At 31.2% G+C, this 12,468-nt stretch overlaps 1 pseudogene; it reads left to right on the top strand.

Annotated features, from left to right (window-relative positions):
- Nucleotides 1-2,639: 2,639 nt before the first annotated feature.
- LOC105617856 lies at nucleotides 2,640-7,053 on the top strand (annotated as a pseudogene).
- Nucleotides 7,054-12,468: the final 5,415 nt, after the last annotated feature.

The raw sequence follows: 12,468 nt of genomic DNA on the forward strand, positions 1-12,468 counted from the left end.
TGATAGTTAGAGGGAGCAACGTCTGGAGAATACGGCGGGGGTAGGACTTCCCATTTCAACGTTTCCAAGTATGTCTTGACCACTTTCGCAACATGGGATCGAGCAATGTCATGCTGCAAAACCACTTTATCGTGTCTCTCGTTGTATTGCGGCCGTTTGTCTTTCAATGCTCGGCTCAAACGCATCATTGCGTTCGATCGCCTGTGATTGTTTCAGTCGGTTTTAACAGTTCATAATACACTACGCCGAGCTAGTTCCACCAAATACAGAGCATAACCTTGGATGTCAAAATCACCGTTCTTGAAGCGTTGAAACTACTCACGACACGTTCTTTCACTAATAGCGGCCTCATCATAAGTATTTGAGAGCATTCGATGAGCCTCAGCCGCAGATTTCTTCATATTGAAGCAAAAAATTAAAACCTCCCGCAAATGACGAGAATTTGGCTCGTAAACTGACATTTTCAATCGAGAATAACTTTATGACGCAGAACACACAAATCAACTAATGTTTCTATGGGGTTATGTTGACAGATACCCAAGTTTATTGTATGACGTCTATGATCTATTTATTTCGACCACCACTTACCACTAAAGCCATCTATAGGAAAACGGCGGAAGCAAAGTTGTACACCTAATAATTAATTCAAATTCTCCTTCAAAGGCTATATTACATTTTTCTGATTTTTATTATTTTTCTTTGCAGCATTTCTTTTTTTTTTTAACATATTTTTATATTCAGTATTCTGCAAGGGTGAATGAAAAGTTCCATATTTCTTTATAAGTTCATTACTTATAATTTCCCACATACGTTTCTTATTTTTGAATGTGGAAAATGGATCTATTTATTCAATATTTCAATAATATAATGTACCAATTCTTTGCTTTTATTATCTTTCCAGGAAGCTCTATGTAAATTCTTTTTTTCTTGAGTAAACATTTCATAGTTAAACGATGCTGTACTGCATTATATTCTCTAAAATGAAATTCGTCATTACTTTAAATATAAAATAATATTTTCGTAAATCAAAGTTTTTCATTTTCCAATGTACATATATAAATAACTTACCATTTTTCACTTTCAAACGATGATTCGCTATAGGATGAATTTGTTGTCCGAACATTTTAATATGGTATTTTCTAAAAAGAAAAATTTATAACTTTAATGCTGTAGTTGTGTAGATTCAGTGCCAACAAAACATATTATTAATGTTACAATATTTTCAATTAAAACTATTGTCCATATATTCACATAGAATCTCTTCGGCCGTTGAATTTTTCCAAATTCATCTCGAATAATTTTCGTATTTATGCTGCTATTTTCTGTAAAAATTATTGTTTACAATATTTGTTGTGATCAAAATTTATATATCATTCAATGATATATTAATATTAAATACATGTTTTCATAATTATGATTATATTATGATTATATAATGATTATATTATTAACATATAACACAAATTTCTTACTCAATATTCTCATTGTGTAATATATTATTTATTGACTCGCATAATTTATTTAATAAAATAATAATTTATTTAATAATTTATTTAATAAAATCTCATGAACAATTTGAGATGGAGATTAGAAGAAAACTCTTTCCGCTATGACACTTTGGCTTTGGTCAATGTCTTGCTACAAATGCTTTGAAGCATTTGATGGATCAGAAGAAAGAATTTTACAAGTTGACTAATCAAAAAACGCATTTATAGCATCACATTGACTATACCCTTTGTAGGTCGAGTCTCAAATTGAACTTATGATTAGAGTTAACTTAAGAATTGCGTCGAGTCAGTTAATGAAAAACGCTATAAAAGGTTGTAACAGGTATTAGCGCTATTTGGAATAATGCAGAACAAAGGGTATTCTACAATGCGTTGCCAGTTTAAATGTTTGTCACGACAATCAATCAAAAGCATAAATAATATCATTAAACGCTTCTAATTGTCGCAACAAACGTTTTGACTGACAACGGGTGTTTGCAACGCATTGTAGAATGCCCTTAACGCTGATTGGTTACTTCTATGACGCATTTCCTATTCCACATTCGTATTACTGGATTCACATGGACATTCGTCGTATGACGCTCTGCAACCAATCAGAAAATAGAATTTTGCTTCGTATCATCGATACAAAATGAAATTCTGCGACAAGAGCTCACAGGTTTGTTCGTGCCGCATGCTCCAAATTAACCCAGAGAGCACTTGGATCATAGATAAAATGGCAGTTGGAGCAGTTGCATTCATGTGCTCCAATGTTCAGTGATATGAAAAGACTTAGAACAAATGAGCATGTCACTTAATTTAATTCGTGAGATCATTCGAACGGGTAAAACATGTGCCTCGTTTCATTTCGGGTATTTTATTGTTTTACGTCGATTATTTGAAAAGCGTTGTTATACAAAATAAATGCGTTTTTAATAAACATGAAAGTTATATTTTTATATTATATTATATAATATTATATTAATATTATTTAATTTTTTTAATTTTTTTAATTTTATTTATTTTATTTATTTTTTTTATTTTATGTATTTTATTAATATTATATTATATTATATTATATTATATTATATTGTTATATATATTTTTATATTTTTATCAAAAACGTATTTATTAAATGCGTTTTTATATAAAATGAATCTGAAATATGAATTGCAGGTATACAAAGCGATCTCAAAAAGCGACGAAGATTTGATCTGTTCCATGACGAATTTGCATCGAGCTATATTGCGAGTTGCTAAAGGCAAGAAGCTCGAGATTATGATGAAGATACTGAAGACGGAGGAGAATAATTATACCAAAGAATTTTTAGAATTTTGGTCAGTAAATGGAGTCAACTACGTTCAGTAACTTTAGTAGATAAATATCAGTCTAAGATTTCTGATATTAAGGTATTAAATTGTGAAAGCGTGAAAATACTACTTTTCAGATTATATATGGTATAACTGTAGCTCCGACTGGAATGCTACTCGAGCTAGTGAATTTGGGCCCGCTGGACAAGTACCTGTGCAGCAATAGTAAATCTGTATTAACGGTTGATATGGTAGAAGCCACCGTTTGTCTGGCAACAGCTCTATGACATTTAGTAAATTTCTCCAAATATTTGTGTTATATCCTAATGTTAATATCTTAAACATGCAAGAATATGTAAGAGGAGAATCATGGAAATATAATTCATGGAAATATAAGATGCCGGAACGTTCTCGTACATTCACACACAGATAACAACTTCATTGTTGGGTGATCCTGGTTTCTTCATTTATACTGAGGACGAGTAAGTAAAGAAATAAAAATCTTTTTAATTATATTCATTGTTTTCTTTTCAACTGTAATATAAGGATTCGCGATTTTTCGTTATTTTGCGCAGCATATATTGGATACCACCAGAATGTTACACGAATTTTACATCAGCAAAATATAGTCTTCAAGCAGATATATGGGCACTGGCGACGACCATTTGGGAGATATTTTCCAGAGGGGCTTCTCCATCCAAATATCACAAAACTCATACTGTTAAAATGGTATATTTATTAGAAACAAAAATTTCATTACGTTATTTTTTTTACGCTGATAGAATTATTTTATTAGAAACTCTAACTATGGTGATTAAATCATATTGTCTTGCAGTATATATATGCAGTATTATAAATGTGGAAACCGATTGCTTCCTCTTAAAGATTGTCCAAACGAAATCTATAAATTAATGTTGGAATGCTGGGGCAAAAATAATTCCATAGCAAGGAAACAACCTCACCCTATTATAGAGATATCAATCAGATTCTCTATGAAATATATAATGCTCGTAGAACTTATACGTACGCTATATGCCCCAAGTTTTTCCGAGATGCCGATGGAAACATTGATGAGAATGGCAGTATTTATACAGAAGAAAGCAAATCATATAGTGAATCGCAAACGAGTTTGGTCACTGATTACACTAATATTACTTGGAACGATCATAGTTTGTCGATTTAAATCTTTTTAACAGCAAAAGTAATTGATATTATTCTTGACTAATTGATTGAATGCTATTTACGAAAAAAAAATATGATCAAATTATGTTTAGACATTAGAATAATGTAATACAAGTATATATTGTTTTACAAATAATAATATTTAATTGTGATAAGTGATATGAGAGTTAAGAATTAAATTAATTTTTTTAAAAGCTACAGAGCAATTAGTCAGCTATCAGAATCAAGACAGCAACATAGATGAATTGTCATTTTATTTGCATTGGCTAAACAGCGAATTGTACAAGATGCCATTTGCGGGTAATGGTAATGATTATTGTCCGAATTGCGAAGATAGCTCAGGCAAAACTAATAAAAGTAAAACCAATGACAAGGCTTGCAACAGTAAAGATAGCTCTCAAGCTGGCAGCGTACTTACGAGATAAATGAAAATTTGAATTGTGATCTTGCAAGGACATATAGGCGAAGGCTTTTATGGTGAAGTATATAAGGATATGCTCAGGAGACGCAATGGTAAGAAAGTTGATTCGGAGCAGGAAGTAGCCGTCAAAAAACTCAAGACGCAAGAGGACTAAGAAAATGTGCTTGACTTCGAAAGAGAAATTAAAATCATGGAGATAAGTCATTTTAATAATCAATTATTATTTTTTCAGGAATTGTGTGTTTAAACTTTCTGTAAATTATATTCATTGTTCTCTTTTTAAATTTATTTTTAGAGACTCAATCATCCAAACATTGTAAAAATTTTGTGCTCAGTGGACCGAATTCTGGTGATGGAATTTATTTCATTATGGTTCATTGTTGAGTTATCTAAATTCGCATCGGTACATATAAAATACTGTTAGGCTTCGCTCTAGACATCGTTACGGGTATGGAATATCTCAAAGTATGAACATTGTTCACCGAGATTTAGCAGCGAGAAATATCCTAGTAGCGAACGAAGGTCAAGTGAAAATGAGTGACTTCGGTCTTGCGCAAGTGATAGCTGCCAGTGATTATTATGTATTTAAAACTCTTCGTAATATTCCAATTAAATGGTAAGAAAGCATAATAATTATAGATAGCATAATGATTAAAAATCTGTTCTTTTTTCTCAATATTTTAACAATAATAGAATAAAATAACGCTTCACGTTTGAAAATATATATTACTTATATATTATTATATATTATATAATATATATTATTCTATATTATATATTATTATATAATATAATATTTTATATTTTCTCGCTAATTCTTTTAAGATTGAATTATTTTTTTATCAGAGAAATAAACAATTTTTTTATGTATGCACCAGAGAGCTTGAGGCATAACAAATTTTCAACGCGTTTGGACGTGTGGTCATTTGGTATGACGATGTACGAAGTTTTAGTTATGGCGTCGATCCACAACTATTAGTCAGAGTGGCTGAAAAAGAAATTTTAATGACGACTATAACGGACTTATCGAACGCGTTGGAACGTGGCGTCATCTTGTCCAGAGGAAATTCATAGAAAATTGATATTCATGCTGGCAATTGAATAATCATGAGAGACCGATTTTCGCTATTCTATGCGAAGATATCGAGCAATTACTTTATAATTATTAGAATACTTTGTGATTCTATGCAAATATTTTAAAAATATGACGTATCCCACTCGTGATTCTTATGTCAATGGGAGATTCTTTGACGAATCTATAGTTAATTTATTTTTCATGAAAAGTTTCATTTCTTTGATCTCTAAATAGAATTATGTGTAAGTCAATTCTATTTTTATATTTTTATAGGAATGAATTTTAGAGAAAAATTTTAATTTAAAAAAATAGGAAATCAAGGAATTTGTCACTGGAAAATTAATAATATTTCTTAGATCTTGTGTAGAAGAGATGTATCTAACCGAAGATATTGTCGCCATTTTATTACATACTGCGTGAAATATAGCGTTTAAGTACAATATTAGTTTATTAGTCCCGAAATCAATTATAATTCTCATATTCTTTTTACCCAAAATCAATTATAATTCTCCAATCAACTTCTTATAAATCAAGGCGTGACGCAGGATGAAAGTCAGAATCAAATTGTTGATTACAAATTCATTGCATTCACATTGAACCTAATCACTAACACTAAACACTAACACTAAACCTCGTTTGAATTGATTGATAAATAATTTTTTATAATTATACTAATTCGTCTTATTTAAAAAATACAATGTAAAAGTATTTCATTCATGATTCTTACTGCAATGGAAAATTTTCTTCGATGAGTGAATTTTTTTTTATATTTTTAAATAGATGGATTTTAAGGAAAAGATACAAGTCTCTAAAAATTTCGGCTAATATTAATAATAACGAAGCAGCTCCGATAATCTTGACAACACATGTCAAGGTCATGGTTATTGGAGTTGCTTCCGTTATTTTTAATATTTATCAAAATTTCTTTTAGAAAAATAGAAAAATAGAGATCAGTTGTAGTAAGGATTTCTCTAGAGTACATATACTTTTTCCGTTTTCCTTGATATCGCAGAATTAAATATCTATTTTTTGCATTTTACATCTAAATTTATAGCTATATTTAAAAAGAAATACCTGTTTCTAACGATCATTTATGGAGTATATCAATAACAGTAATGTACTGTAAAGTTAATATGTATGAATGCCGCAAAAGTATTTTTTTATGTTAAATTTTTTTTAATTTTCACCTCAACTTTTCCTATTATAATAGAAAAATTGAACGATACAAATTATTTACAAATTATAATCTACAAAATAATCGCGCATGAAAAAGAAACCGTAGAAAAAACTAATGACAATTTCCATCTGGAGAGCCTATCGATGGTTCTTTCCCATGAAATTACGCGAATACTGAATAATTTAGTGATCAATTCTTCCGACATCATGGAACAATTTTCGCTCCCACATTAAATACATGCATTTTCCTTTGATGTTATTTGCCTAATAACGCATGATGCTGAAAGAAAAAAAATAAAAAATGTAAAAATCAGACGAACTTCAGAGGGAAATAACTATAAGTAATACAACTGGCTCGCAGTCAGTTCTATTGAAACTTTCGAAGCAAATGGAACATCCTGAAGAGCATTACTACAAATTTATCCGATTTCTTCTATCGGTTAGTGGACTGTGGCCTTATCAAAGCGAGTGGAGCGCTCATTTAACAAGAGTTGTTATCTCTGTTGTCATGCTGTCGTCTGTATTTGTTCAGGTAGTCACAGCTTTAAAAAATAATTTTTTTTTTCAATTAAATAATAAATATGTTTTCAATTAAAAGATCGGAAATAACATATAATATTAAAATACAAATAAAATACAATAAGTAACCAAACAGATGTTATTGTATCGGAGCTATAACGAAGAGTATTAACGCGAGATATTTAATTGGATCTGTATACTGGATTATTTTTCCATGAAATTATATTAATTATTCCACTTTTAACACTGTTTCTAGATTTCGAGCATGTTTACATCTGAAATTACTCTGGACTTTATAGTGGATGGGATACCATCTCTTCTATTTGTACTAGGTAGCCTGAGCAATTTGTATTCACGTATAATACATATAGACAAAGTAAGTTTCTAAAAAATTTTTACTTATAAACTCTTTACTTATAAACTCAATAGAATACATCTTTTGTCCCCAATATCCAAAAATCTAGACTGCCATTAATATTTAGATAAATAGAAAAAAAATTATTTTGTATATACAATTGTATTTTAATGGAACATTATTTAGCTTAATCTTACGCTAATTCAGACAATGGCGTGTTTTTATATTCACTAATATTTAATGATAATTAGTATTTAATAGTAAAAAAATAAAAGCTATACACAGGCAAAATATGCAACATAAACGATAACAATAATTATATTAGAACTCTCAAATGTTAAACGATACAAAAAGATAACTATACATATAGTAAGCTACTGAGAGTCAGTAATGATAACGGTGCAATTTATAAAACAATCAATAATCAGATTAATGTCTTCTTTCTTTTGAACGTTTCGACTCTCTTTTGGAGTCCTCCTCAGCAAGAATGATACAAGTATAATTAGCTCACATATCCATAATATTTAAGTCACTCGCAACTTAACAAAGTGTTAATCTTCATGGAACATGAAGCTGAATAGTAATTGCTGACCCTAGTAAAAAAATTAATAGAGAACGATATAAAAATCCTATTATTTTGAATATGAAATCTAGTTCGTGAATTCACTAAGAATTCACTTTGAATCAAATTTTATAGGAATTTTATACAAATCTTATAAAAATATCTTATAAAATCCAATAAAATACAATAGGATTCATATCCAATCAATCGTGATGTTTGCGAGGTCAACGATAGAAAATGAATATAAACACATAGAAAATGATACCAGAAAATTTGCGAATTATCGCCTGTATCACGTATTTTCAACCATTGCTAATGTCATAGAATTATAATATCATAATAAAAAATAATATCATAATTATAGAAAATGATATAAAATGATAGAAATCCTATTGTTCTCAATTGTTCTGTCAATTTTTTTTATCAGGAAACAATGCCATTGCGTCTCAATGCCCATTGCTATTTTTATTATCGATTTTTAAAAATATATGATTCTTTACTTATTACTTTCTTTTAGTTTAGAGAATTATTCGAGCGTATGTGGCAAGATTGGGCATTACAAAAGACACATTATGAGATCAAGATTATGCATGAGCATGCTGAGATCTCAAGATTATTCACATTATATTACATAAGTAAGAGAAATCCTTGTTTTGTTTATAGAAAAAAAGGACAAGCATTGCTGTCTATAACACCGAAATTGTACTTCTATGTATAAGATTATGATAGTAATTTTTTCTTTATAAGCATCAAACATATTTATATGTAACTGTAGGGAGGATGGTACAATCGAAATCAGTAATAAATAACACTTCATTGATACATAACTGAGTTTATTATAATAAAATATTATAAAGGTTAATGATTCGCTCCTGTTTGAGAGTCAGTATAAAACTATTCACACACACGGCGTGAGCATTATCTATGGGAGGCACGTTGCCAACCTGCTCACGCCGCTCCACCGAATTGGGAAAAATCCCTATCTCGAGGGCGCGTGCTATCAATATTTACGTCGAATATTAAATATGAACGGCAGTAATACAATATCCCCACAACTCGGCCGTCCTGAACAAAAATGGTTACAGTACAGTAGACCATTTTATGTATTCGGTACTTCTCATTGGATCTTCGCCAGGCACCTCACACTTCACGTCGTAAGAATTATTAGGTTTGACTTTTACACTTTTATGAGGACCTAATCGTCCTCAGCGCAAAGTTTCTTACTGGAGCCCATTTGCACTCCTTTTAATAGCAATCAGATCACCTTATACCTAGTGGGTTCGCGTCTTCTTAAGTTCTACGATTTTCGTCTTGTACTTTAAGTATTTTCTTAACTAGCATTCGCAATTGTTCACGATTCGAATTGCAATTGGAATTCTTTTTCAAGTGCATCTTTTATTCTTAAACCATCTTTTAATTTCATTCTAACTCTAGTTAGTAATTCAAACGAGGTCATACCAATACTCTTTTGGAAAGTAGACTTTAACAGATTGCTAGATTGTCGATACATGTTTGTACCACTTCGTGGGATCACTCATTGAACGTTTCGTAAACACTGGAATAATTGTACGCTTAACTCTTTCCACCTATCTGTTCATTTGCGGCAGATTGGTGATGACCATTACATGCTTAATTCCCTGTTTTTTACAATAATTCTCAAACTCTGAGGAGGAAAATGCTGTACCTCTATCAATGATAATGCAGGACGAGTTTCCAAACACTTGGCTCTGCAACTGTAACTTAGCAACCATTTCTTTGGACGTCGTAGATTTAGTAGGATAGCCAAATAAATTTAGTAAAGCTATCCGGCTAAAATGTGATTATAGTTTTTATTGGTGGAATCCAATTGGTGGAGTCCCAAATGATCTAAGTGCAACGGCGTATCACCTTTATCATTAGATTAAGGAAACTTTTACCCCGAATTTTCTTATTACCTAATAGACAAAGTATGCAATTCGCTATTACATTTTCAATTTTCGTCGTGAGCTTTGATATGTAAAACTGCTTAATAGCTTCCTCTGTGCGCTTGATCGGGAAATGACCTTTACTGAGTCATCTGGATCATTTCATTTTGCATGTCTTGCGGTATTACTAATAATTCTTGATCTTTATATTTACAACACATCATTATGTAAAAGGTAATCATTATATGGTTTCTCTTTCAAAACTTCCATAATAGCCTGTAGCTCCGAATCATTTCTCTGAGTGTTTCTAAGTCTAATTAGGATACTATCTCCACTACTAATCGCCATAATTGGATAACGGCTAAGAGAATCAACATGTCTCATTCTAGAGTTAATCCTACGATCATGTCGAATTCTTCAATTATCAAGACCCATCTTGCAATCTTAGCAGACAATTTAACTTTATTCATTGCTTAAAAGTTATATAATCAAAAGTTATACAAAGTAAAAATCTTAAACATATTCCCAGGAGATAGTGGCGGAACTTTTCTAAGACTTTTACGGCTAATACTTCGAGTTCATAGCTCGTATATCTCGATTCGATCTTTATTGTCCTATGACTCATATAATGTATCGGATGCCATTTGTCATCGTCAGGGCTTTTTTGCAATAATATTGCCCCAAAATCTTTACACACATCAGTATGCAATTCGATTTCATCTTTCAGGTTAAATATTTTTAAAACTGGACTACGACTTAAATCTAATTTCATTTGTTCAAAAGACTCTTTCTCTTTAGGGGTAACCTGGAATGAATTTTCTTTCTTAAATTACTAAGAGGCTTTGCTTTAATTGCGAGACTCGATAAATTTTCGAAAATAACCGGAAAGTCCAAGAAAACTCTGAACATCTTTTAATGAGTTTGGCTCTGGGAAATTCAAAACAGCTTATCAGGAGACAAATAAACTTTTCCGCTCTCTATTATATATCCGGTATTCTATCTTCGGTTGAAACAACTAACATTTACTTTTATTGATATCTAAACCGTAATCATTTGCTGCTTGAAGAACTACGTAAATGTTTTATACCTTCTTCAGTCGCAATTACAATCAAGTCTAAAAATAGCAATATGATTCCTTCTAATAAGAGGACGAAAGATATGATTTATAAACCTTTGGAAGACAGGAGGTGAATTGCATAAACTAAAAGGTACTTTCAAAAAGTGATATTGCCCCTGATAGGTAATAAAAGTTTACTTACGGCTTTGTTTCTTTACGTCCACATGAAAAAATCCATTCTTAAGATCTATCGTACTGAATATACGAGCTTCTGCTAATCGATCTATTTGATTCTCTATTATCGAAAGCGGATATTTATCTTTTACTATTAATCTATTCAATTTCCTGTAATCGACACATCTTTTTTCTTAACAATCACTAAGGGACTCGCATATTCAGATGAACAAGGTTCAACAATTCCATCATTTATCTAATCATTCACCTGTTTCTCGATAATACCTTTTTCTTAATGCTAATCACCGTGGACTCTGATAAATAGGCGTTTCATCCTTCAGTGTAATTCTTAATTCTTAATATCGATTGTCTTAGTTTTGTTAGGTTGGTACGTCAATATCATATTTTCTACATCTTTAGATTCTTCATCAATTATTAGGCAGTATGAATCGCAATCTTCCAGTTATAACTCAATATTTGCAAGGAAAATCGAAGCATTATTATTTATTAATGCTAATCCCATTTTGATCGATTTTTGTTTCGGCTTGACTAATAAAATCAGTTCCTAAAATTACATTGACAGTTAATGCTTTGCAAAGGACCATGAAACGTTAATGGAAAAAGAAGATCATCTACTGTAATTGTTATCTGAAAATATCCGAGCGTCTTAACTTGACCTTGAATGATGCTGGTTAAAAGTACTTCCGATTCCTATAGTCTTGCAGCATTAATGTCCTGAAAACATCTTCGCGCATCAAGGAGAGATGACTACCTGTATCTACCAATGCATTAAAAATCTTTTACCTTCAATCACAATCTTTTTATACATTCGGCTTATACTAACAGAATTAACAAGAACATTCGTCGTTACCTGCGTATTGTTAGAGCTATTCTTATCTGGACAACTCTTAGATTCATGTCAGAAAGTATTACATTTGAAACATTTTTTACCCTTGTCCTTAAATTTGCACGTTCCTGATCTGTGTCCACTCTCGCCACAATTGTAACAACAGTCTGCTGTCTTAATCGTTTTCTTCGGGTTATCTTTTGAAGATTTAGCATCTTAATCGTTTTGCTTTGTGCCTTTCAGGTTACCCTTGCTGTTAGATGCCCGTTCCTGCATCTTCTCAAATGAAGCGAGTTCTGAACTCACTATAGTCTCAAGCTCCGTATAATACTACCTTTATTGCCTTCCGGAATATCATCAATAATATATTATATCATCGGTTCAGTATCGATACTTCCT

Source organism: Atta cephalotes, assembly GCF_000143395.1.
Source record: "Atta cephalotes unplaced genomic scaffold scaffold00014, whole genome shotgun sequence".
NCBI lineage: Eukaryota > Metazoa > Arthropoda > Insecta > Hymenoptera > Formicidae > Atta > Atta cephalotes.